Here is a 27765-nt window from a genome sequence, read left to right on the forward strand (position 1 = left end):
CACATTCCTTCCATGTGCTAAAGCACTGATTTAAACCATTAGAAGGAGGTGAAGCTGCAGACTGTGAAATCTTGGCAGGCTTCAGGGCTTAAATAAACTGTGACTACTCCGGGGTGTTTTAGTCACTTTGTCAGTTGTCTGACTCTTTGAGGTAAGATATTTTTGAACCAGCTGTTTTAATGAGAGGAATATGTTGCCCTCGTATAATCGGCAGTGTCCTCTTCCATGGCTTTTCTACGTTTGCCAGAATATGCGCAGTAAATGCAAGCGGATACAAAAGGGATAAGAGTGTCAAGACTCAAACCAGCTGCATTTATACCACTGTGCATCGCTGCCCAAAGGCAGCAGAGCTCCCATGGCATGTGCGAGTGAACGCTAGCTTAGTTCAGCTTAAAGTTGGATTTTTTTTTTTCCTCCTTAAACCAAACGTAGGCAGTCAGCCAAGACATGTTTGGTATTTAAAATATGCATTAGAGTGTAAAATGCATCTATAAATATAGAAAAAAACTTAGGTAGCAGCCATTTTGAAGCAAGAATTATATCTGCAGCATATTTTCTCTATTTGTATTAATAGAAAGGCCATAAAACATGCAAGATAATTAATGTCAGTGACAAATACATCATGTAAATGAACCGAGACACATCATCAGTGAGGTAATCTGAGGTCATTGAGTGTTTTGGGTCTTTTTTTTAGTGGTAGCTTGTTGAACCTGCAGTCCTTCAGTTGTTTCTGGTTGAGAGTACGCTGTGTTCTATTGGCTGTCGCTTCTTACCGGTGTGTGGATGAGTGCTGAGTATGAATGATTGTGTGTAAAACGTGTAAATTGTAAAGCGTCCTAGGGTTTCTAGAAAGTCACTATGTGTAAGTGTAACTTACACATAAGTTGATCAGTTCCACCATTAGAAAAAAACAGGGCTATAGGGTCAAAGATCTTCAAAAAACAGTCATTTTTATGTTTTCCACATTGTTTACAATGTGTACATTCATATCATTTTGCCAAAGCTGTCTCTCAATTTTTTTTTTTGCAGTAACTTAATAGCACCCAAAAAAGCCACAAAGCATACGCTGCCTTTAAAAGCTGCGTAAAACCATCATCCGAATGCAGCGATGGCAAAAGAAAGAAAAAATAACAAAAGGATCAAAAGACAAAAGGACAGACCGGGAGCCGACCGCAGTGGCCCTTGTGCACTGGGTTCAGTTCCGCAACTATTAACACAGCTGCCCCCCGTACAAAACACTGCAGCAGTTCTATTTGTCTAGGATCAGGCTGCATTAATGAATCTGTTTGAAAGTGTTTGCGCAAACGAAAGCTCGATTAGACAAAGTATTCTGAAAGAGCAGAGCGTGTCGCAGGCTCCTGTAATAGCTGGATGAAAGAGCTTATTTTGTGGCGATTTTGAAGTGCAGCTGCTTTTCAGTCAGTGCTCCTCAACCGGCCTGAAGAGCAGGACAAGAGGCACACAGCCGCCAGCTTTGTAGTCCGACTCCTTTTTTAGGGAGAGTGGTCTGGAAGACACAAACAGGCCAGCAAGACGGATTGGAAGCTGCAAGTAAACAAACACACAAAGATTTTTGCCAGCATTTATTTGGAATTCATTTGGAGAAAACATATGATCCTGATTCTAAACACTGCAAAACCTGGAGATTAAGTACTTTTTTTGGATACATGCATATTGTCACTGTCCCCCAAAAACATAGTATGAATATTTTTGCCTATATTTTTCTTCATTTTATGACATTTGAATAAAAGTTGTGGCTCAGTGTGCTTCAGAGAAATTGTAATATGCGAAAACACCAGTAGCAAAGTATATTACATTACATTACATTACATTACATTACGTTACATTAACAGACACTTTTATCCAAAGCGACATACAAATAATGATGTACAGGTGTTTGACAACGAAACTAAAAACTGGTTTCAGACCACAATAATTTATTGTGGTGATGGACAGTTCTGGTGGAAACAGGAGAGTTGAGGTGCACATTGAATTCTGTCGTGATTTGGGCAGCCGTGGTTTTATGTTTTTTGGATACAATCCGGGTTAGCATCCGAACATCCCTTTCAGACAGCTTCCTCTTACAGCGTCCACAGTTAATCCTGTTGGATGTCGTTGGTCCTTCTTGGTGGTATGCTGACATTACCCTGGATACCGTGGCTCTTGATACACCACAAAGACTTGCTGTCTCGGTCACAGATGCACCAGCAAGATGTGCACCAACAGTTTGTCCACTTTTGAACTCACAACCCATAATGTTGTGTGCATTGCAATATTTTGAGCAAAACTGTGCTCTTACCCTGCTAACTGAACCTTCACACTCTGCTCTTACTGGTGCAATGTGCAATTAATGAAGACTGGCCACCAGGCTGCTCCAATTTAGCCATGAGTGCTGTTGCTAGGTAGGTAGGTAGGTACATTGTGGGGTTTGAGACACGGAGTTAGATCAACCAATCAGAGGTTGCACAAATCTGCTGCACCATTTAAGAATGTATATTTAAAAACAGAGTGAAAGAATGCAAAAAAAGTTTAGTTTCACAAAAAATATACAGCTTTGGCAGTCTGACAGCCATTGGGTTAATATAACCTGTTTGGGCCAGTTTGCTTATTTTCAGTACGACAGTCTGTTTTCATTCATTCACAGACTGAGCATGCACTGATATTACTGAGCTAAAATCTAGCTTTACTTATCAGATTTTTAAATCAGAATTTTTGGATTTTACTCTAATCTAAGAAATCAAAGTGTGCTGTTCATATGACTACTTAAATAGATTTTGAGAGTTCCATTCAAAGTAAAAAAGGCTTAATTCTCCTGTAAAGTTGACTTGTTGGAAAGAGGTTTTTCTGTGACAGTGAAGATATACATACAGTAGTAGTGTGATTTTTTTCTGCATGAATATCCTCCCTTACATATATAATCACACCTGACTTAGAGTGCTGATCCAGGCACACACCATCAATTTCTTGGCTTAAAAAAGCAGCAGGGATGGAGGAGAGATTGTCATTGATGTGTAAATTTACTATAAATAATTCAGAGCCATTTCTTTCACCAGTGAGGCAAATTGAAGCCCATTCTGAAACCTCTTCCTCATTTACCCACTCCTTCACTCCCTCCATCATTTTACTGCCACCTCTACTACTTCCCTCAACTCCTTCTCTCATGCTGTCCCTGCGTTTTCAGTGACAACTAAAATGGCTTGTTGACACACTCCCCCTCTTAAGACTTCAAGGCTCAGTGAGCAGAGTGTAATGGTCAGAGGAGCTGAAGATAAAATGATGGCTTTATCAAAAACTGTGCACTATTCACTATATAGTTGGAGGAAAACGTATGTGAACCCTTTGGGATTACTTGGATTTCTGCATAAATTGGTCGTTAAATGTGTTCTGATCTTCATCTTCAAGTCACAACAATAGACAAACACAGTCTGCTTAAACTAATACCACACAAAAATTGGTACCACTTTAAAATAAGACTACCTCCATAAAGAGTTTACTATAAGAGTATTAATGGTTACTAATTAGGTTGTAAATGCCTTAAAAATCATTAATAATCAGTTATAACACATAGAACGGCTGTGGGTTCACTATTTGGCAAACAACAGGTCATTGTTGCCCTTTCTCTGTATGTGTTATGTGTTAACTGATTATTAATGATTTTTAAGGCATTTACAACCTAATAAGTAACTATTAAATAAACTAATTGTAAACCATTTATAAACCCTTTATAAAGGTAGTATTATTTTAAAGTGGTACCCAAAAATTATATGTTTGCATGGTTTTATTGAACACAACATGTTAACATTCACAGTAAGGGGGGAAGTATGTGAACCTTTGGATTTAATAATTGGTTGACCCTCCTTTTAGCAGCAATCAAATTAGTTTAAGCAGACTGTGTTTGTCTATTGTTGTGACTTAGATAAAGATCGGGACACATTTAATGACCAATTTATGCAGAAATCCAAGTAATCCCAAAAGGTTCTCATACTTTTTACTGTAACTGTATAGTGCATGTATAGATAAGTGCTGAATTTACAGTGCACTGTAATGATTCCACAATGTGCTATAATATATAGTGCACAAACACTTATTGAAATACCCATAATTCATTGCGTTGGTTGGATAAATTTTAATACTTAGCTTTCTTGAGGAAGGCCAGAAGGAAGTATATTATTGAACTACTATTTGATAGGAAGACAAAGGTTACCAGGAAAAATAAATAATTAAACATTGATATAGCTAATTCCTGGTCATATTTATTTAGCTTCACAAACATAAGTAGTGTATAATGCATGAGTAACACACAACATGTCAGATATCTTGACATGGAGTTGTAGAGGTTCCTAGTGGTGCCCCAGAAAATCCATCCCATGCAACTTGAATATTCATGCAGTTCCTGCAGATTTTATTGTAGGGGTGGAGTGGTGATAGTAGTATGTTGATGAGCATCATCCTGTTAGAATTGCATGATGGGGGTTTGTGTTTAGGAAATGTAGAGCCACTGGTTGCAAACCTTGTTAATGTAACTTTGGGCTGTCAAAGGGCTTGTAAACCTTGTTTCAACAAATCGCTGATTTTAGCACTGAACACAGCGACTTCACAAACAGATTCACTGGTCGTCTCCACCAAGACAAAATCAGGATTCATTACACTGCCATTCTCAGTCACTCCATGGCGGTCTGTCAGAAATACCCACCAAGTTTCATTCCTGTAAGTGTATTCGTTTTGGGTTTGACTATTTGTTTGCCAATGAGAGTAAGATACAATCTGCTGTCGCTCAGCAATGAGCTCATCATTACCCAAATCATTCACTACCATGTCAAATTCTGTTGCCTAAAATAGTGCTCCATATAGTGATCAGATATTTCACATATAAGAAATAAGGAATAAGGCACACAGCTCACAGCAGCACATTTTCCGTGCATTCACATTAAAGGAACAAATCCAATTCCTTTTTCAGCCCAAATTAGAATCACAGTATTACTCCAAAATCCAATTTGTGCTGCTTTGCCTTTGCCAGTCAGATTTTTCTTAAATCGGTCCACATTGCGCATCACAAGTAATCAAATCTGATTAGCGTGATCAGACTGTAGTCATTTCTCATAGTAACAGCATATGTGGGCATTCACTGGGCTTAAAAATATCATGTGTTCTCATACAGCCTGAGAGTCTCAGCCATCTGTATCTGTCTCAGTATGAATATTGTCTGAGACAGCATTACAGATAGAGATCTTTCATTCTTCAGCATCAGGGACCTTCGGAGGGAAGTGGGGCAGATATTTTTCATTGTAATAAATCTCAGTGAAACAAATCTCAGCACTGAGCAAAATCAGCAAAATAAAAATGTGATGCTGTGGCGCAGGTGTCTGAATATAGTTCAAAATAGTATCCAGATTAAAATTGTGTTAGAGTTGTGTTACAGAAGATTAAAGTCCTACTGGTTAACTACAGCTACACTACAGTTAACTACCACTGTACTAGTTAACTACACAAATGCTGCAGTTAACTACAGCTACACTATACATAACTCAAATATATCTGTATAGAGCTTTAAACAATTAACCACAACCATATTGTACAACATTGATAACACAGTGAACTACAGTTACACTACAATAAATACTTCAATATCCACTTAATTTATACAACAGTCTGATATACCTTTATGCCAGTTAATAAAATTCATGCTGTTAAACTACTTCTATTACAGTTACCTACATCTGTACTACAGACACCAAATTCTGTTTTTTGGAATAAACTCTCTGAGAGTTAAAATCAACTAATTTTAAATGTATATGCGTGATCATCGAATACACTCTATGACAGAGTTAAAGTAACTTTTTTCTGGAAGATAGACTCTAGGAGTTAACCTTACTCTTATAGCCAACAAAATGTGAGCTAGGCAAACAACCATTATATAAAATAGAATGGAAAACCCCATGGAAGCAGCCCTGGTTGGCAAGACTACACACTAATGGTAAGCTGGGATTGGGAGACACGTCCATTAGAGCGTTCAGTCATGCTCTTTAACACCTTGAAATAAACTCTGAAATAAACTGTACACCACCAAAGAGTTCCCCTCAACTTAACTTGTAGTTCAAGTTGGAGAATTAACTCACACCATTTAACACTTTCACACATTTTTTGTTTAACCCCAGGTTTTTGAACTCCAGAAATTTGCTGTGCAATTAACCACAGTTATGCCACTGTAAACTACAGCCAATAAACTCTCAGCCATACCACAGTAAACTACAACCATTCTGTCAATTATCCACAGCCTTACCGGTTAACTTAAATCATAAACATTGCTGCACTAAAATGAACATTTTAGTACTTTTCTTGTCAGACTTGTCTCTGTCCAGCCATTTAAAATGACTGTATTATACTAGTTTATTACGCTAAAGTATCCTTAAATCATGTTTAACCTATTACAAATTGCTATTGCTAACCAACCCAATTAAATACAGGATAGCTCCTATAATTGTATGACACACATTCCAATCATTTACACCAGATTTATTATGACAACCCACAATAATAATAACTTAAATGTATGTTAGTAATGTCGTATTTTTAAGACGAGCACGTAATGTAATCTTAATGAATAAAGAACCTGCCATTTAGTTCTTCCAGTACATGTGGCATTTTGTGCCAGCATGTAAACAGCAGTAAAATTCTGTAAGCATAATAAAATATAAATTGTAGTAGCGCTTAAGGTGTGAGGTCATCCACAGGGCCAGCCGCCAGACATGACCTTTCTTGGACTTGAGCCACTGCCCCTCCAAATGTCTGTGCACAGCTATGCACAGCCTTTTCATCTTTCATGTTTTCACACTTGCCTGACATTATCAGCCTGCATTCCTGCCTGAGCGCACAGCACTGCGTTCAGAGCATTTTACACACGACCACCATCAGAGAGCGGCCGAGCTGTCAGAACGCCTTTCTGCACTCGTCTCATGCTTAATGAACAACGAGTGATAGGTCCTGCCATGCACTGTGACAGAAAGTGCATCTTTTAGACCAGCAACTCTGAGAACTCTGAGTTAGTACTGCTGCATTTATATAAATGTATAATTTATGTATGCATGTAAGAATGTTGAATATACTGAATACACTGTACAGCTCTGAAAAAAAGAGGGACAACTTTAGTTTCTGAATCAGTTTATATGTATATGTTTAAGTAAAATGAACATTGTTTTTTTATTCTATAAACTACAGCATTTTTCCCAAATTCCAAATAAAAATATTGTCTTTTAGATCATTTATTTGCAGTAAATGAGAAATGGCTGAAATAACAAAAAAGATGCAGATGCAGTTTATATTCATGGTGGAATAACCCTTTTTTTAATCACAGTTTAATGCATCTTGGCATATTCTCCTCCACCAGTCTTACACACTGCTTTTGGATAACTTAATGCCTTTACTCCTGGTGCAAAATTTAAGCAGTTCAGCTTGGTTTGATGGCTTGTGATCATCCATCTTCCTCTTGATTATATTCCAGAGGTTTTCAATTTGGTAAAATCAAAGAAACTCATCATTTTTAAGTAATCTCTTATTTTTTTCCAGAGTTGTTACATACACTGTATACATATATAGAAAGCTAGGGTCAGAGCACAAGGTCAGCAGTGCTACAGCATCCCTGGAGTAGAGCATGTTACCAACCCAACAAGCACCCAACCAGTTGTAGCTTTGTCGATCTGGGTATCAAACCCACAATGCTGTGATTTTTTTTACTCATTGAGTCACCTCGACTCCACAATCTGAGATAGAAATGAACACATTGTTAATGTATATTATTGAAAAATTATGCATTTGTGCTTGTGATCCTCTATGTGTGTCAGGGGTTTGTGTGTGTGTGTGTGTGTGTGTGTGTAATGGTGTAAATGGATCAGCTGTTGAAAAAGGTCGTATCAGTCCAGATTAGAGAGCTTAGGCCTTTTATCCCCATCCTCCTGTAATTAACAGAGAAAGAAAGAGAGAATGAAATAGACAGAGAACAGAGAGAACAGAGGAATACAGGGATTGTAATGGGGGGATATAAAAAAGCATCCACGTACACACAGGCGCACACACATACTCTCACATGCACAAAGAGTGTGTGTATATAGTTAATGACAGGGAGCGAGTGGGCAGTATTTTTGAGCACATTGTGGGAGGCGTTAGTTCATAGGCCAGGACAAATAGCAGAACAGCGCTGGATTTAGCCGTGTGGTTTCCTGTGCACTAGGCTGGAACACACACACACACACACACACACAGATCCTTGTTTTTATGCAATATCAGAACATAAGATCATGTATGTGTGTTGTATGCATTATATACACATGTAAAGGCAGATATAGCATAATGCATACAGTCTTACAATGATTAAAAAAGACTTCATTCCAAGCATATTTAAACAGATCGGCTATAGGCTATTTTGATCCCAATCCAGTTTTGAGTCTTATTATAATATACAACATACTTAATAACTAGATAGTAATAGTTATAAGCACACGGGATGTAACATTTTAAATGTAGTTAATACAAATGTATCTAAATTACATACCTACATTTATTACTTCATAAGGTCCAGACCAGGGTCTGTACTAAGGTTCATATCTTTGTTACGTTGTGTACATTTGGTGATTAGTTTCGGTTTAACACTGCAGTTTAGTGAGCAGCCTAAAGAGATTTATTACATCCAGTCGTCATCAGACACTTGGGCAGAGTCTCTATACTTCGTATTAATTGTTTTTTACAATGTTTGTTATAAGGCGATTTGCTTTTCTAGGTATTCTAATGAATTCTATCTCTCAGTTAGAATCTGAAACCCTTTCACATTCATGTGCACTCCAGCAGAATGAGTGTGAAATTTTATCCACAATTAGATTTTATTTCTTTTTATAAATAAGGGTTAATTTACTGTTAAAAAATAAATTGGGTTCATACTGCTGCGATTCAGATTATGGCACAACAACAATTCTTTTTTCCTCTGGTTTGTTTAAAGAGTGTTTTTTTTATTTTATGTAATTAGTCCAAAACACCAAACCATCTAGAAAAGTGCTTTCGCACAGCAGACGAACCAGACCATGGTTCAGTACATTTGGACTGAGACCACCTCTTTTGGTCAGATCAAGCTCAGAATTCTCAGGTGCAGAATTGGATGCAGCACATCAACTGTTGGAGGAACCTGTTAAACATTTGTGGGTATATATGATCCTAAATCAACACTTCACAAAAAAAGCACAAACGTTGGCAGCTAGCATGCCAGTGAAGCATTAAGCCAAGCCAAGCATTAAGTATAAGGAAAATACCAAAAAATATCACACAGTTACGCTATGGACAACACACATTTTTAGGATATTAGCGATAAAAAAAAGACACCCAAAGTCATCATCTCCAACTTGCCCAACTCATCCCAAATACACTGGATGGAGCCCCATCATTCCAGAGAACACTGTTCCACTGCTCCTGGGCTCCATATTTAGGGGCTTTACACCACCCTTATCCCACACCTGGCATTAGGCATGATGCCAATAGTTTCGCGATCTGCTCCACAGACTGGCAGTGCTTTTCTACAGAGACTAGACAATCTGTGTCAGCAGTAGGAACTACTTAAAGTGGCTGAATGCGTTTATTAGAAAAGGTGTCCACAAACATTTGGACGCATAGTGTATGTAAGTATCTGTGTTTTGGCATTTGTAATAGACTGGTTAACTGAAGCATATGTTACAGAGAGCGAAAGCAAGCGCTTAGAGAAATGTCGGTGTGACACAGTGCTGTCAAATGACTCATAAACCATGCAGGTTTCAAGAGAGAGAGAAAGAGAGAGAGAGAGAGAGAAAGACTGTGTGTGTGTGTGTGTGTGTGTGTGTGTGTGCGACGGGGATTTAAATCAGTGAAGAAGTGGGCAAAAGAGAGAGACAGGCAGACAGACAGACAGAAGAAAAACGAGAGAAGCTTATCGTGATGCTGCTGCAACAGAAGCTGCTGTGCCCCACCGTAAGAGAGAGAAAACCCAAACTCAGACGTACAATCAGATTAAAACATCTGCGCACAACACACACACACTCACACACTCACAGTCAGACACACAAACACACACACACACTTACACACACACACACATACAGAGCACAGCAGCAGCGTTCTGGCATTGCAGCTGTGGGAGCAGAGATTAGACAGGCAGAAAGGAGGAGAGAAATTGCGAGAAGAGCAGGAGGGAGGGATACATAGAGGAAAAGCAAGCAGTAGAGAAAGATGGAGAAATCCAGAGAGAGAGAGAGAGAGAGATAGTAAGAGATACAGTTAAAGCGGGAGAGAGAGATACAGTCAGAATGAGAGAGATACAGTCAGAGCTCAAACAGAAGAGAGTGAGGGAGAGAGAAATGGGATCTAGTTACTGCTATAATAAGACATTTCTTGCACTGGGGCTTGGATGGCCTCTGGTGCTGTCTTTTTTTTCTCATTCTCTCTCTTTTGCTCTCTCTCTAACACACTCAGCCTATCTCTGAATTCTCTCTCTCTCTCTCTCTCACTACATCCTTCTCTCCCTCCATTAGTTCAGTGTAAGTGGAGCTTGTGAATTGTCATTTCTCTGCAGATTGAAACGCGACCTGTCACTGTATCCTTACGCCCACCCTCCCCTTAACTTATAGCCAGCAGAGTCCTACACCACTGACCAGAGGCCAGTATGAGCTTTTCCTCGTAAAAGGTTCTCAATAGAATGGGTTTGAGATACTGATCCTGCTACAGGGTCTTTGTTCTAAAGCAATCAGAGTCAGATTTGTGAACTTTCGTAAAGGAACACCATCGCCTGGATGTATATATCAGTGTAGCCAGACTGAACACTCAATAACAGTAATGACACAAAGCATAGCTTTTTACACAGGAGGGTTTAAATAAGATGGACTGTATAGAAAAATCGAATGGAACACCTGCTAATTTGTTGTTGTTTTTTTTAGAAAATCAAAGGTATTAAAAAGAGTTTTATTGGAGTAACTGTCTCTACTGACCAGATCAATCTTTATGATAGATTTTAAATGATTTGATTGCACTCTGTGACAAGAGCATTAGCAAGCTCAGGAGGGTGGATGATCCCAAACCCAGCCACACTGCCCCTTTAAAAAGATAAGTGTGGAGTGTAAATTAAATATTTAAAAAGGAGTTTACAGGGAAGGGACACAGAAACTATTATTTAGTGGGGACAGGCCTGTTACTTTCATTTTAAACATCTTTTCAGCAGACAATAAGATTTGTCCCACGGCTGCATTCTCCTTCATTTTTCTAAGGGGACTTCTAAATTTTAACATTTTTCAGTTTTCAGAGACAAACTCTTTAAAAAACAACTTTTTCTTTCACTTTTAGTGGTTATGGGACTCATTTTACTGGTGCTTGCACCCCTAATGAACTACGATCATGTCACTCCCCTCAAGTCCACTCCTGGCATTAGATGCTGCAGTTCAGTATGAATTAGGGCTGAACAGTATATTGTTTCAGCATCATCATCATCATCACAAATGTTTTATAATGCATATTTATCAAATTTTGGCAGAAAAAATCAGATCATCTGTACAACCAGTTGTTTTAAGTCACCAGGGACCCACGCCCACTGACAATAGAATTACCATTGCTTTACATAAGTTGAACACTTGTGCTTATAGACTATAGAGTAGTGAGAAATGTTTGACGTAAGCTTATTAACACAGTCATCATCGTGTATACTATCGTTGTCCATTGAAAAACAAGACAGCAACTTTAAAGAAGAGAGAAAAAAAACCTTTAAACTTTCAATGGAAGTCAATGTATGTTTCAGGTAATTTTGAAGTATTTCTATTGGTCAGTTCATCAATACATTTTGGAACAGTGTAAGGGATAGTTTGTCTGATTAAATTATGTAGTAAACTAAAACTTTTTCATTGGACAGCAAATATATGCTGCTGTCAATGAAAAGGTACATTATATTACTGGATGCACTGGTGGCACTTGTGGCTTAATGCGTCATAATTTATTTGAAAAACTCTTTTCCATCATTCTTTTATGCTTTTTGGCTTTTATCTGTATTTTAACTTTTTCTCCTCATGCTAGTGTAAAAATCCTTTTTTGATTTTGAGTGTTTTTCCAAAGGTTGGCCTTTATTCCATTCAGGTAATGTTAAATAAAGGATGCAGTGTTATTGAATGCTAATTAACTTAGTGTTACTACTTTTACTGCATAAAGCAAAAGGAAAATTTCCATTCACAATGACATATGTACTAATGGCATGTTCATCCTTGTCTGCTGTTATAGACAATGATAGTCTATAACATATAATTATATAATTTTACTCCAATCTTGGCTACACGTGCAATTTTAGTTTTCTGACAAAGTGGATCATTTACTTCCATATTTTTAATATCACAATATATTTCTCAGAAGAAACTGCTGCAATATATTTTACCATTATACAGCAGCTCTAATACAGATATAAATTGTTACAACCCTATTAATAACAAACTCTTCTTGCTCTTCTTATATTTCTTTATGTATTATTACACAGTACAGGCAAAACTACAGTTGTAAGCAGTTTTATTGGAGCTGCTACCACCTCAAAGCATGGTGCTGGACATTTAGACCAGGATGTTTCAATTTGTGAAAATGTCACAGATATTTTACTTTACCTTCCTGACAGATCAGCCTGTAAAATCCCTAACAAATTACATTACAGATCCTCCTCGACCTTTATACATGGTAACGGATTAAGAATCACGTTTTAAACAGTATATTAAAATGTAAAATCCTCTTGGCTTTAAATGGTTAAGTGGTTAATGGAGCATGGTCTTCTGACCACAGGAGAACAAAACCTTAAAACCTTGGGAATATCTCTATTCGAGAACTGTGAAGCTCAATTGGCGTTCGGTTTAAATACGTGCTGAGCTGACTTTCTCTCAATGGCTGTGTTCTCCATTTTCAGGGGTTCCAGTAACACTGAAACAAATCTGGATTTCCTCCCACCCCCTCCCACCACACGCATTCTTTCCAGATCAATTTTAATGGCAGGAATACTTATAGGCGGGTGCCCGGAGGACATGTTTGGTTAAGCCGGTACCCTTGGCAGCTGGAAAAGGGGCATATTTGTACGGATTAATGCTTTTAACTTGCCCCATTAACCTCCATTGTGAGCCCCCTGTGGGTACTTCTTGTTTTAGACACCTTCTAAATAGAGCATTAGTCATCTGAGTAACTCAATGAGCAACTGTGTTTTATTATGATGCACAAATAACAACATTCAGATGAATGTTTCCTTTTTAGGAAGGTCTGGTTCAGAAATGAGGCTTGTACACATTTAGCAAGAATTATTGACAGGGTTTGCTTTAATGTAATGTAATCTAAATCAAATTACCTTTAAAAATTCTGCTCTGAAAACAAATCAGTTTCTGAATCTGATTTTGCTATTTATATGTAAATGTTTGAGTAAAATGAGTTTTTTATTTTATAAACTACAGATGTAGTGGATTAACCAGAGGATTTCTTCATTGCTTGGACACAAACACACACTACCCCCACTTTACGGCCTATAAGGAAACTTCGAACCCAGAACACTCTAAAAAAACCTTGGAGTAATCTTTTTTTCAAACAACCTTAAATTTCAAAATGACATTTACTGACTATTTCTTCGCTCAGCCTCGCTCAAGAGCCCTAAATGCGAGTTTAGGGTAAAATTCTGTTTACATTCCTCCAAGTCATAAACCTCGGAGTTAATGTAAACATTTGGAACATTTGCAACACCATCACTAGGACGGGACTGCGGACTTAAGAGAGTGTCAAAACTTAATTAATGCCTTGGAAATTGTTAATTCACCAAATGTTGTACCAAGTTAGGGGTTTGTGCCTAGTTATTTCTGCAATCACTTAGAAATAAGATTAATGAAATTAAGAGAAATGTTCTAAGCTTGGGATTCCATTTTCAACATTGCAGGCTCAAATTCTGTGGGGTGCAGAAAGAACTCCTTCCCCCACCGTCGTAAATTCAGACAGGCAAGGACCAAGCCTTATCTGAACACTCAGCAAAGGGGAGGAATTTCTCACTCAGAAGATTTTGCTTAAAATACATATATATTGACTATATAAAAAAGGTGTTTTATAGAATGTTTACTAAATAATGGTATATGTGTCTGGTATATGGTATATGTGTTTGGATGTGTCCTGATTGAATTCTCCTACACATTCAAGTCTGAATCAACAAGGTTTAATTAGCATTTGATAATTTAGCTTTATTTGGTTATCAGTGGTTTAACCATGTATTATCTTTTAAGTGATTTAATTGGGTTTAAATAATATCATGACTCTTGATCTCTTTCTGACAGAGTACCATCCATCATTGTATTTCTAAGATTATCTTGAGTATTACAAAACTGTTTGTGGGCAATATATATATATTACATTTATTGTGATTCAATTGTAAGATTGTGTTTCCTGAATTTATCATCACAAACTGATATGCTGAAAAATGTATTTTGATCCACTGTTTAGTTGAGTTTTCTTTTGGTTGGGTCTATTAGAAAAATAGACCACTAGCTGATGCATGCTGACCATGTGAGCGAGGGGGGGTTTATGGCCCTTTGTGAATCCCCACCAAAGTTTGAAATTGCTCCTAGACCAATCAAAACACAGACATTTGGGCCACAGGGCCAATCATAGCTCAGGGGCCAAACAGGCCACAGAGACTAATAGTTAAACTGGGCAGACACAGTTCAGTTTCCAGTTGAGAGTTGCCAGTTGAGTTTTGGGAGTTCAGGTCGGAGGAGTTGGAGGAGAAGCAGTTAGAGAAGGAGTGGGAGAAGGAGTTGGAGAAGATGAGTTGAGGAAAACAGTTAGAGGAGAGAGGTTAGGGAGCCCAGAGATGGAGAAAGGATAGACTGTTAGTTTAGTCATCTTAAGTTAGTTTTCTTAGACTAGTGCATTTAATCTTCAAGTATAATACTATTAGCTATCCTAGTTAAAATATCTAAGGTTATTTTACAATCTACGAAGCCAAGCATTATTCCATCTAAGTTTAGCTAAAGTACAGCTGAAAAAGAGATCCGCCAGATCCAACCCAGAAACCTGCGGTCCGGAGGCCACCAGCAAGCCAGCTGAGAGTGGGGATTTACCCTGTGGGTTCTAATGGGGCTCCGTGCTGACACAGGAAGTCAAACCACCCTGCAGACAGGCTCACGTGATCCTTTTTCGGGGTGAAGCATCAGACGACCAACCCAGGCGGACGTCACCGAGGCCCACTTCAACAACTCAGAGTAAGGCAGAGCTGGGTTTAATCTTTCGGCAGATGGTGTTCTGTTGGTCATGGTCTGGGTCGGGTCTTTAATAGAGCGTCTTTAGTATAGATGACTCATTTTGAGTGGCTTGGTTGGAAATAAGAATTGGTTTCGTAGACTTAAAATGCCTTAGACCCTTATTTAGAAATACTCACTTAATAGTTATATTAATCTTTATTCCTTTCATATCAGCATTATAACGTGTTTGTTCTTTTATTTCTCATTTATCATTCTACACTATGATTTGATAGCTAATGGCTACATTTATGACTTTTTAATGAATTATTTACTCATATCTGTGTGATTTAATAAATACTTTTATTTTACAAAACCTGTAATTTCAGTGTGTTTTTCTGGATAACTTGGTTATGAAAATTTCTGTCACCTGTAGAAACCACACCCTGAGATGTCTTGTGTTATTAATTAATTTGATTAATTAATTAATTAATTAATTAATCTAATTAAATTAATTTAATAACTGGCGCCCAATTAAAAATATTTCAACATCTCAATTAGCACCAGGTATTAAACCACTGAGCCCGCTACACAGACAAATCACAAATAAAAATATGGTCATTTAGAGCATTTGCAGAAAATGAGAAATGGCTGAAATAACAAAAAAGATGCAGAACTTTCAGACCTCAAAAAATGCAAAGAAAACAAGTTCAGGTTTTTATAAGTTCAGAAATCAATATTTAGTTTTTTTCATACATCTTGGCATGTTCTCCTCCACCAGTTTTACACACTGCTTTTGTATAACTTTATGCCACTCCTGGTGCAAAAATTCAAGCAGTTCAGCTTGGTTTGATGGCTTGTGATGACTTGCATCCATCTTCCTCTTGAAGATGTTTTCTAAAGTAAACACAACAAGAAGATATAGAAAAAAAGCTCTGTATGTATTTACTTTTTGTATCCTGATTATGTAGCACTGTTACATGTATTCCGTTACTACCTACCCAAACCCTGATTATAGCTATAGAGTGTTCTTACAGCTCACGACTTGTGGAGTGCTGAAAATTATGCCTCCTAATCCACTGATTGTGAAGCAGAAACACCCCTCCACACACACACACACACACATACACACACACATAAACATGCTCTCCGTGCAGCCACGATCAGGGGCTTTGAAGTGCGTCCTTAAGCAGCGCTGTTCTCAGAAAGAACATTTTAATTCAAGGGTCTTATGCTGTTGTCTTCCTGAGCTGCATTGTTGGATGATACATATGCAGCGTAGACTTGCTGCATGGAGATTAAAAACTTAATCCCACACAAACACTGAGCAGAACGAGAGAGACAGAATGAGAGAGAGAAAGAGAGAGAGAGAGAGATACACAGAAAGGGAGAGAGAGAAAGAGATTGACAGATGACCTTTGCGCTTCCGATACGGATGAGCGAGAAGGATCAGTGGACAACTGGTGGCTGTCCATCAATGGAGATGGGCCTGGTCCCGCTGTGTGTGGTTGTGTATGTGTGTATGCGTGTTTGTGTGTGTGTGTGTGTGTGTGTAAGAGGGAGAGATTGAGAGAGCTTGCTGGAGTCTGTCTGGCCAGAGCATCAATGATAATGAGATCAGAGAGAAGCAGGTGGGTTGGAAGGCTGCTGCTTTCATACAGCTCTGTTTCTAAAGTGCTATACGAGAAACACCAGAGCAGAAATATGGCTCTTTACAACAGCATGATTTCGTCTTTAGCATGCAGAGCAGTAAAATATATCAAAAGCACAAAAGCCATGTTATAATAAAAACAGCAGTGGCATGATTCACCCCCCATATGCATATGTCTTTACTAGCTACCACTAAGCTAGGAAATGGGATGAGCTTCACACAACTCAGGCATAAATCCCGGCATACCAGCGTCTACATAATGTTTTTAAAGCAAATAATGAATACAGAATCCTGTTGATTCTCTACTGACTGTAATAGTGAGAAAGGCATTCTCTGATATTGCTATCACAGGCCAAAACGATGCTACTGCACCATGTAACTTTGGTGGAGCTGCATAAAACCTCTCTCCAGAACTATTTCTCTCTCGGCTTGTTCAAAAATGCATGTGCACATCTATCCATGAAGGGAGCTTAAATCAAGATTTGTATTTACTGCAATGAAATAAAAGTGCATGGTGCTCCTTTGAAGCATATATATATATATATATATATATATATATATATATATATATATATATATATATATATGTATATATATTTTTTTTTCCTTAATTTTTATCCTATTTTCTCCCCAATTTACAAGGCAAACCCACTTATTAGTGGTGCCCCAACACCAGGAGGGTGAAGTCTAGCACATGCCTTCTACAATATAAGTCAGCCACCTCCTCATTTTCAACTGTTGCTGATGCAGCATTGCCGAGTAGCATCACAGCACACTTGGAGGAAAGCGCAGCTATTCGTTTCTAAAGCATCAGCTCACAGACGCCTTGTGCTAATTGACATCACCCTTTGGAGTGATGTGGAAAGAGAGAGCTGTGTACCCACCCAGAGAGAGCCAATTGAAAGGCTAATTGTGCTTTCTCAGGGCTCCTGTAGCCAATGGCAAGCTACATAAACAGGATTCAAACCAGCGATATCCGTCCTGTAGATTTAATGCTGACATTGGTATACAAAGGCAAAAATGGAACAACTCCTCTGTACATGATGATGATGCTAGAAATCTGATCCGTACAGAAAGCACTTTGAGCTTCAAGTACTGCTTGGCTTGACCCACCATCCTTCAAGATGTGTGGAAGACAAGCAACCAGACTTTTTCTGTCCTGGAACCAAAGTAGAGGAACGACCTTCCCCTGGGTGCCCTTGTCGATTGTGTCTTCGAATGCCAACTTAAAACCCAGCTCTTCAGAAGTACTTAAAGCAAGCACTTATCTCCACTTATAAAAGGCTTACACTTGTATTTGTGCCTTGCTTGATTTAACATTCAAGCAAAGTGTAGTTTATATTGATTATAATGAATCTAAGGAGGTACCACTGACTTTTGAATTTGGCAGTATCAAAGCTTAAGGTATCGATTAGATTTGAGAAACCTACACAAACTAATTAAGGATACTTTTGTAGAAAACAGAGAACCAACTGCTACATTTTTTAATGCATTTGTAAAATGTGTAATGCTCCCTAACCTGATTATATCTATTTGTGTAATTACTGTAATATTACTCTACTGTCTTAATCCACATGCTTTTTTAACTTTCAGTCATGGTTCTCTGTCTACCGGCTTGTCCAGACATGTATGTTTACAGCTGACCATAGTGGAGCACTCAAATAAAAGAGTTAAAGTGAATTACACTCCACTCCACTCAACTGCAGGGAGAAGCAAAAAAACAAACAATTATATCATAACAGCTTCCACTAATAAATTCTGAGAGTGCTGTAAAAAAATGAGACCACTTAAAAAGGATGATTCTTTTTTATTTTACCTAATTGGAAACCTCTGGAATATAATCAAGAGAAAGATGGATGATCACAAGCCATCAAACCAAGCTGAACTGCTTTAATTTTTGCACCAGGAGTGGCATAGAGTTATCCAAAAGCAGTGTGTAAGACTGGTGGAGGAGAACATGCCAAGATGCATGAAAACTGTGATTAAAAAACAGGGTTAATATTGTTTTCTGAACTCTTAATAGTTTATAGAATAAAACAACAATGTTTATTTTACTCAAACATATACCTATAAATAGCTAAATTAAAGAAACTGATTCAGAAACTGAAGTTCTCTCCTATTTTTATTCCAGAGCTGTATGTAACTTTGGTGGAGCTGCACGAAATCTCACAATCCTGTAATATATCTCTATTCAGTCTCAGTCTGCATGCTTATTTTACCTTAAGAGGCCACTTTTTGTATTGTTCAGCTTGTCCAGGAATGCATGTGTAGGGCTGTCCATGAGAAACAAGCCACTCATCATAATTTGTATTCATTGCAGTTGAGTAACAGTTAATTACACTCCTTATATGTAGTAGAAGCACCGGAACAATAAGTAACAATTATCATATAATGCTGCTTTAATGTCAAAAGCTGTTCATTCTGAATGCAGGTGAAACATCACACTGTTGATTTCAGTCTGTCTGTTTTCGATCAGCTAAAACTGCAGGCAGCTCTCGCATTTTAAACCCGAAACTCAAGGTTATTCTGCAAATCTGAACTCAAGCTGCATTAATTAGGATGAAATTGGATTTTTGCCAACATTCTGTTCAGCTGATCGGGGCTGGTAACAGTCTCTGTGAGAGAGTGCATTGGTAGGAGGAGTATAGCTTGGTCGGGGTATGGTCAGAAACACTGCAATGCTGATTACGTTCAGCTTCTAGCATACATACACATCAACATGCTTAACTGGGATCAAACACCATCCTTTCCCTTATCCTCCGTCTTCCGGCCCCTGCATTCCCAAACAGGGCTCCCCCCCTCTCTCTAAATCTCTCTCTCTCTCTCTCTCTCTCTCTCTCTCACACACACACACACACACACACTTGTTCTCTCTCACACACACACACACACTTAAGCCGTGGCTCCCCAGCCACTGACAACAGCTGAGCAGGCCGGGAATGCTGGGCAGTGATGTTACACACAGTAACAGCTGCCCCCAGAGAGATCCCCCAGACTTCTCAATGACAGAGAGAGAGGGGGAGAGACACAGCGGAATATATAGACAGATAGCAAAATAGAGAGAGAGAGACAGAGGAAAGCCAAAGACTAGAATTAAATGTATAACTGCAGTGGTTCTCAAACAGCCATACAAGTACCACTGGTGCTACCCAAAGAATCCCAGGGTGGTACACAAGATTACCTCAGAAATTTGCACAATTTCGCATATGCAAAACTAATAAGGATCATATCAATAAAGTTTTTATCTGTTATTTTTAGCAGTTTAGATGTTTTTTTTCAACTCTTTATTTATGCACAAAACAGCCATTGGGTATAGGTAAACAAGTCATAGTTTTGAGAAAGGGAACAAATAATAAGGAGAATGAGAGAACAAAAATTACACGTGAGGTCACAGAACAGCTGGGTGTGACATTTCCATATACTATATTTTAATAAAAGTCTATATGAGCTATCTTTCAGTTTGGCTTAATAAACGCACCATTTACCCCATCTTTTTTCTCCTAATTTGTCCTGTATCCGTATTGAAAAGGTCATCTGTTCTAAAAGGTGCAATTGCTTAACAATGGTGAGAAAAGTACCAACTGTAGGGTTTTTTTTAAACCTGCATTTGGTAACGGCCTTCTTGCTTACAGCCAATAGAATCTTCAAGAGATAAATGTCATCATTTCTTAGTCCATCTGAAAAAATACCGCAATACATGCATGTGAAAGTGTTAATGCCAAATCGCAGAATTCTCACGATAGCATTTTAGATGTATGGGTTTTCGTGTTATTATTATTATTAGTTTCACAGGCCCTAGAACCATAGAACCCTGTGGAACTCATTACACATTACCAAATTACCAATAGCTCCCGCATTAGGATTAATACAGTAGCTGGATATATAACCTGGGGTTTAAGGGGATGCACTCCTGTTATTTCCCTCAGTCTCAAGTTCTCTGAGATGTCTCCATTGGTATACACTACACTAATCGTAAACAATAGTCAATAATCTGCTAATAGCAAAAGTGAGCAAAGCACACACATACCTACAGTAGATAGTACTTGGAAATTATATTTGATCATGGGGGGTACATGGTCTAAAACATTTAAGAACCACTGTATTACTGTATATACACTACTATCTAAGGCTTTAGGCTGGTTATCTTATTATTATTAATAAACTATAGATTGCATTAAAACCATCAGCAGCTCATCTGATTTATCATTATTTGATATCTGTATGAGAACTCACATGAAAATAGCTTAGGAGATGTTTTAATGAACACTGTGATGTAAAATCACTACTTTTTTATAAATATTATTAGTAATTATCCTAATATCAGTGTTTTTTGCTGAGAGAATGCTGTATTTTAATGATTGTCTACATTGTAGATTAATTTTGAAGATGTAAAAAACATGATTAAAAACACATGAAATTAATTATGTTTCATACTTTAAATTCTTTAAAGTATCACCTCCTGTCTAAGTGCTAAGCACTTAACAGCGTTTAACACTAAGCTCTACTGGGTTTAGATCAGGTGATTGGGGAAGTCACACATTTACATTTACTACATAATTCTATATGTGTTAATTCATAGTTTTAATAGCTTAATTATTCATCTATAATGTAGAAAACTCTAAATAATGTAGAAAACATTAAATAAGAAGGTACAGCTTTTGGAATCTTATACAGAGAGAGAGATGGGAGGAACAAGGAGAAAAAAATACATTGGAGAAAGATAGAAAGAGTGTAGTGAAGAGAAATAGAGAAGGAAAGAAGAACAAGAATTAAGTGCAAAAGAAAGAAGAGAAAGAGAGTTGAGGCAGAGATAGAGAGAGTGAGGAGAAAAAGAAGGGAGGGAAAAGAGAAAGATAATAAAAGATAAGGCCAAAAGTAGAGGAGAGAAGACAGAGAGAAGCAAGAAAGAAAGCTAGAAGTCAAAGGGAGAAAAGCAAAAAGGGAGAGAGAGAATTGAGAGAGGAAAAGCGAGAGAGGAAGTGGATAAAGAGAGAGAGCGAGAAACAAGACTATGGGATGTGAGAAAGGAAGAAGAGGTTCAGTACTTAGAGCTGAATAATGCAGTGTATTATTGAGGAACGGAAGTGAATGGCTGATGTGTTGCCTTCTAGCATGCCTGTGCACACACACACACACACACACACACACACACACACACTACTCGATTAGATCCTCCTCTGCCTCAGTAAGGATTTCCTGAATATTCTTTTCTAAATGTTTAACAGGCTTTTCCCCCTGGAGAGACGAGCTACTGGAAGCCCGACTCTAAGGCGTCTCTGTGCTCTGCTGGAGTAAACACGCGCATGTGTGTGCCAGCACATACACACACACACACACACACACACACAGAAACACACACTTCACACCCCTCATTGATATTGCTTATTAACATCTGTAGATTTGCTTGTTTACCACAACCAATTACCTATTTTGCAACACACACATATTTACAGTATTTAGAGCCATTCGGATGTCTACCCTCATAAAAGCCCCTCCGCACACACACACGCACACACACACTCACACAGTATTGTTTAACTGTGAAGGCCTTGGTTATGTGGTATATATGCATACACACACATACATATATTCACACACACATATTCCATCAGTGTGTTATGTGACAGGGACTACTCTCTTTTTTTGTAAAATAAAAAATAATTCTAAATGTGGTTATGATTTCTGTTTGTCTGTTCAAATGGACAAATCTAGCCAGACACCGCCAGTCATGATCATTACCACCCATTGTGCTGCTTCCCCGGTATACAAGAGACTGTGGAGTGTTAAATAATGTAAAATAAAGGTTAAAGTACTTAAGTAGAAATTTTGGTTATCTATACTTTTTTTGAATTGTATATTTTCTGACAACTGCTTACATTTTCACACAATTATCTGACCTTTCAACTCCTTACATTTTAAAAATAGCCTCGTTACTGCTATTTTATTTCAGCTTGTTTTCATTCCGGCTTTTCATTGTTCAATAAACCCCCAGATAAATCTCTCCATCCAGATAGAGTGAATCTGATTGTGATTGGGTGAGAAGTATAAACATATACCATTTACACACAGAAAAACGTCCAACTAAGCTTCTTTAATATATTTACATTCTACTAAAATACATTCATTTTAATCAGCATATATGCAGCTGAAACAGGGAACAGTCTAGTGCATCCCATATTTATCAACATTAACATTTTAATATAACATTGTAGTCATTATAGCTTTTGTCCTTATTTGTCCTGATTTTGTCCTTACTTTTTTTTTAACTAATTTTGAAACCAGTACTTTTACACTTGAGTAAAAAGCTTGAGTTGATGCTTCCACTTCTACATAAGTATTGTAAACCTTATTGTCTTTACTTCTACATGAGTAATGAATGTACATTTGACATTTGTGTACCAACACAACTTTAGAAATAGAATGTCCTATTCATCTGCCACCAACTATCATGCCTCACTAAAACTTAAACACAATAATTCACGTCACTTTGTCAAAAGCACGCTGGCCAGTGTTCAAATTCACTCACAAGAGAACACCTCACAACTTATACAGGTGTGGGCAAGACATTTTCAAAGGTAACACATTATGCAGACTTCATATACTAAAATCCCATGACTTTTGCATGCCAGCAGTCTGTGTATGTATGCAAACACACACACACACACTTACACATGTGCATTTACCCATGTAGAGCAAACCTGGCACGGTTCCTCCCTCAGCCGCTGGAAATGCAGGAGGGAGAAGGCTGTTTATTAGCTTGTGGAAACAAAACACCGTTAAATGATTTATTTGTTCCACTACTTCTGAGTAAATGGCTTCATTAAAATACACAAAGGAAGACACTGCAAAAAGCACAGAGTGGTGGGGGGAGAAGTGGGTCGCAGATAATCTAAAGTCTAGACTCACACACACACACACACACACAGAAATACACACACACAGACGTCAGTGCACCCAGATGCCCGTGCTAACATGCATAATGCACGTCGCATATGAGCTCGCTCTGAATTCCCAGTGTTGTTGCTGTATCTGTGAAAACAGGCCCACTCTCTCAACATGTACTAAACAGCACAGCAGCTCTGAAGCTCAGCCGCTCAGAAGCAGCTCAGCAGCTCGGCAGCTCAGTGGCTCCTTGTTAAACAGAGCTAGCTTCACCACCTTATCCATCATCCACATATTCCCTAAACATCTCACACTGCACTGCTGCTAGCAGCATAAACAAGCGGCCATTAAAAGCGTCTGTGTGGGGTACAGACCTACAAATGAACCCCCCGACTTCACATGAGGCTTCACACTCAGCACAGACTGCACTGCTATTAGTCTGCTCATGTTAGCCAAAGTATGTCTTCAGCCATTTTGTCAACTGTCCTAAAGCAGCAGTTCACAAAAAAAGCTAAGCTTTGCAAGTTAGTGTGTCATTTAAGCAGATTGTGGAATCATGGTTCAGGCCAACCTAAAAGGAAATTTGTGTTGATAAGGTATGTTCACAGAGCTCATAAACTATAGAAGGCTATGAAACTTGAGTTAGTCAATGAGGATCAGAGTCAATAAGGATTGGAGTGAGTGCATTTTTTTGTGTAAAATGGTTAACTTTGGGTTTTCGCAGTTAGTTAGTGTTAAATAGACATAGCAGTTGTGCTATATGTATTTGCTGCCGTAGGGCAGTGGCTGTCCAAGTTGGTTTGTGGTCACTGTGGATGAGGCAAACGGGGCGGTAAATAAAAAAAAGCTGTTTAATATGGAAATTACCCATTCCATTTACAGCATTTAGCTGATGCTCTTATTATCTAGAACGACTTACATGGTCATTCCTGTTACAGAGTTGGGCTAATGTAGCATTAGGAGTCTTGCACAAGGACTCTTATTGGTGTAGCACAGCATAGTCACCCAGACCTGGAATTGAACAACAGCCTCCCACATGGTAAGTCACTGGCAGGCAGAGGTGTTATCCACTGCACCACACCAACCACATATGGGTGGGTTAGTCTGGCTGTTGGGTATTCAGCTCTGTTCTATTAAAGATATGAAAATGAGCATTTTCCTCTGATTTTAAAGTTTTACCACAATATAGTCACTAGTATACAAGGTAAAATTTTCTATATAACATTGTGGCAATCTATAACAAAACAATGAATTCTACTTAAAGCAATGACTTTACAGATAAAAGATTGGCACTCTAAGTAAGCCTGTTTGTGATTGCTAAATAAGGTTTGATTCAACTGTGTGATGATTAGAGTAGTTTGTGTCAGTGAGGAACCTTCAAGCTTTTTAGGCACTGTCATGAAATTAATACATTAATGTATGGACAGAAGTATTGGGACATCTGGTCATTTTTTTGCACTTTCCAGAACCAAGGTTATTAAAAAAAATCTTTCTTTTGTTGGAGTAATTGTCTCTACTGTCCAAGGAAGACTTTCTATTGGATTTTGGAGCAGTGCATTTGGTAATTAGAGTGTTAGTGGGGCTTTAAACCCATATAGCCCACACATGGCATTAGCTTTGGTGCCAGTAGATTCATGTTTATCTGCAAGAGAGTGTTCTATTCTATTGGCAGTACTTTTCAACAGTGGTTAGACCAGCTATGTGCATGCATTTGCAGCTTAAATTAGTTGAATGCATTTACAGTATTAGAAGGGGTGTCCGCAGCCATTAAAACATAGTATAGTGTACCTAGGTGAGCTCTCCCAATGTTTAGGCCTTCAGAAGCTGCATAGATGTTCTTAATTGTTAAACACCAGTCTTGGCACCAGTATAAATTTATCCAAGCGAACTTTGGACACTAAGCGTGTCCTGGCAGGGCTAAATGTAGTTGATGAGTGTAAAACTAGTGCTTTAATGAAAGCACAAATCCATATGCCAACACGCTGGCAGGATAATTACAGTTTTCATAGTAGTGTGTGCGAGTGGAGGTTAAGTAGAAGTGTTGTGCACTCAGATTGAGTCAAGCCAGCAGCCTGTCTCTGAACACTGTTGGGGAATTGAGGGGGGCGCCAGAGGGGCCGAAACGATGGCGGAGGTGTTTACTCTCTCGCTGCAGTAGTAAATAAACATGTCTTCCAAGGAATGGAGATAGAGGCGCTTTTATAGCAGGGTGTTTGCTCTCCTGGTGGAGTGGCGCTGGAGGCCAGCCGCCGCCACCGTCACCGCGCTCTGCTGGCCCGCAGGGGAACATTGGATTCTTTCAGCAGCATAACGGTTCTGCCCACACAGGGCTGACCAAAGCCAAGCAAAATGAGGGGTCTTACGGTCTTACAGTAAAAGCACGAGAGCTAAAGCCAAAGTGGCAGCTAGCAGCCAGAAGCAGAGTTGTATACACTAACCCATACAGAGCTAGTGCTGTGCTCACGGCATTGACACTTATAATAAGGGTTAAGCGTTTTATTATTATGAATTTAGATGTAATAGAATCTAATTATTTATTTAGTCAAATAAATTATACTATTTACAGTTACACATTTGGTCAGGTTTTAATGTTTAATGGTGCATTAATTATAGATGTTTGGATCTGGATACATCTATAAATTTCAAACTTTAATGTTTCAAACTTCTGTCTCTGTTTGCTAAATAATTCTCTGCTAACAATAATTGGTTAGTAGAATGTTTTCTGAACATTACAATTAATGTTCTTAGAAAGTTAATCCTGTCAAGTTGTCTGGATGTTTTTTATATTTAAACATTTTGGTAATTTCACTGTCAGTGTCAGCATTTTCATTTCATTATTTAGTTTGGGGAATGTTACTTTTAAAGTGTCCATAATGTTAATATCTCCATAGCTAGGAATGTTATATGAAAAACATTCTTATAACACTAATGCAAACCATTATTATATTCCTGAATGTTTCTAAAACATTATTTCTGTAACGTCCCATGCTAACCTTCCTGGAACCTTGTTAAATGTTGCTAAATGTTCTCATATGCATCTCAAAAACATGAGTAAGTGATGTACAGCTAAAACTGTTTAAATAATCTGCAGATTAGAACCCCCCCCCCCCCCCCCCCCCCCCCACATGATCTCCAGACTGGGAGGTTAATGAGCAGCAGTTAGACTGTAGGGCCATCTATAGATGTAAAATTACACTACATAAACACAGTTCTGACTTAAATTGATCATGGAAATTTACATAATGTACAGCTCTAGAGTGGCACAGCTGTCTAACTGCCTGCTTGTCAAGTGCCTGAGACTGTAAAAGACTTATCCCATGAGATAGCAAAATATATATCCACTATGTGCATAGACACATAATATGTATGTGCTAATGGTACCAATAGGTCCACGTTTATGTGCTCCAAAAAGTCCTTTTCTATTGTTTGTATAATCCCGGTAGAATACAATTTTCAATAGGGTAGGACTTTGTGGAGCACATAAATGTGGACCTGTTGGCACCATGCCTAATGCCAAGTGTGGGCTAGAGGGGTATAAAGCTCCGGCGATCATCCAAATCCTGATCTCACTAGTGGTCTTGCTGCTTAAGGCATTCAAATCCTCACAGCAATGCTCCTGGTTTAATCTAGCAGAATGTCTTCCCTGAACAGTAGAGACAGTTACTGCAATGAAAGTTAACTTTAAAAGAATGTGTTGTATTATAGATAGCATATATACAATGGAAACTGTTTCATTTGCAGAAATCTTTTCATGTTAAACCTATTAAAATCATTCCTCCAAACTTTCAGTTCACACCAAAGCTTTCATCTGAAAGCAACTGGTGGTTGGAAAGTTGTTTTCTATGTTTTTTACAATTTGTTGCTCTTTCGGATTCTCAAGGCCTGGCTAAAAAAAAAAAACCTTGTAATATCGTTGCACATTCCCTGTTATTTTCTGGCCAGTAAAATGGACAATTTTGGGCCATCTCTGTGAATTTGCTGGCTTTTTACTCAGTTTGTCCAGTG

At 38.2% G+C, this 27765-nt stretch overlaps 1 protein-coding gene across 1 annotated transcript in view; it reads left to right on the plus strand.

The window, feature by feature from the left end:
• LOC103047171 (exostosin-1c) overlaps window positions 1-27765 on the plus strand; it is a 111881-nt gene that overhangs the window by 72437 nt on the left and 11679 nt on the right. The gene's annotated exons all lie outside the window — the stretch shown is intronic.

This window comes from Astyanax mexicanus, chromosome 3, assembly GCF_023375975.1.
Source record: "Astyanax mexicanus isolate ESR-SI-001 chromosome 3, AstMex3_surface, whole genome shotgun sequence".
Lineage (NCBI taxonomy): Eukaryota > Metazoa > Chordata > Actinopteri > Characiformes > Acestrorhamphidae > Astyanax > Astyanax mexicanus.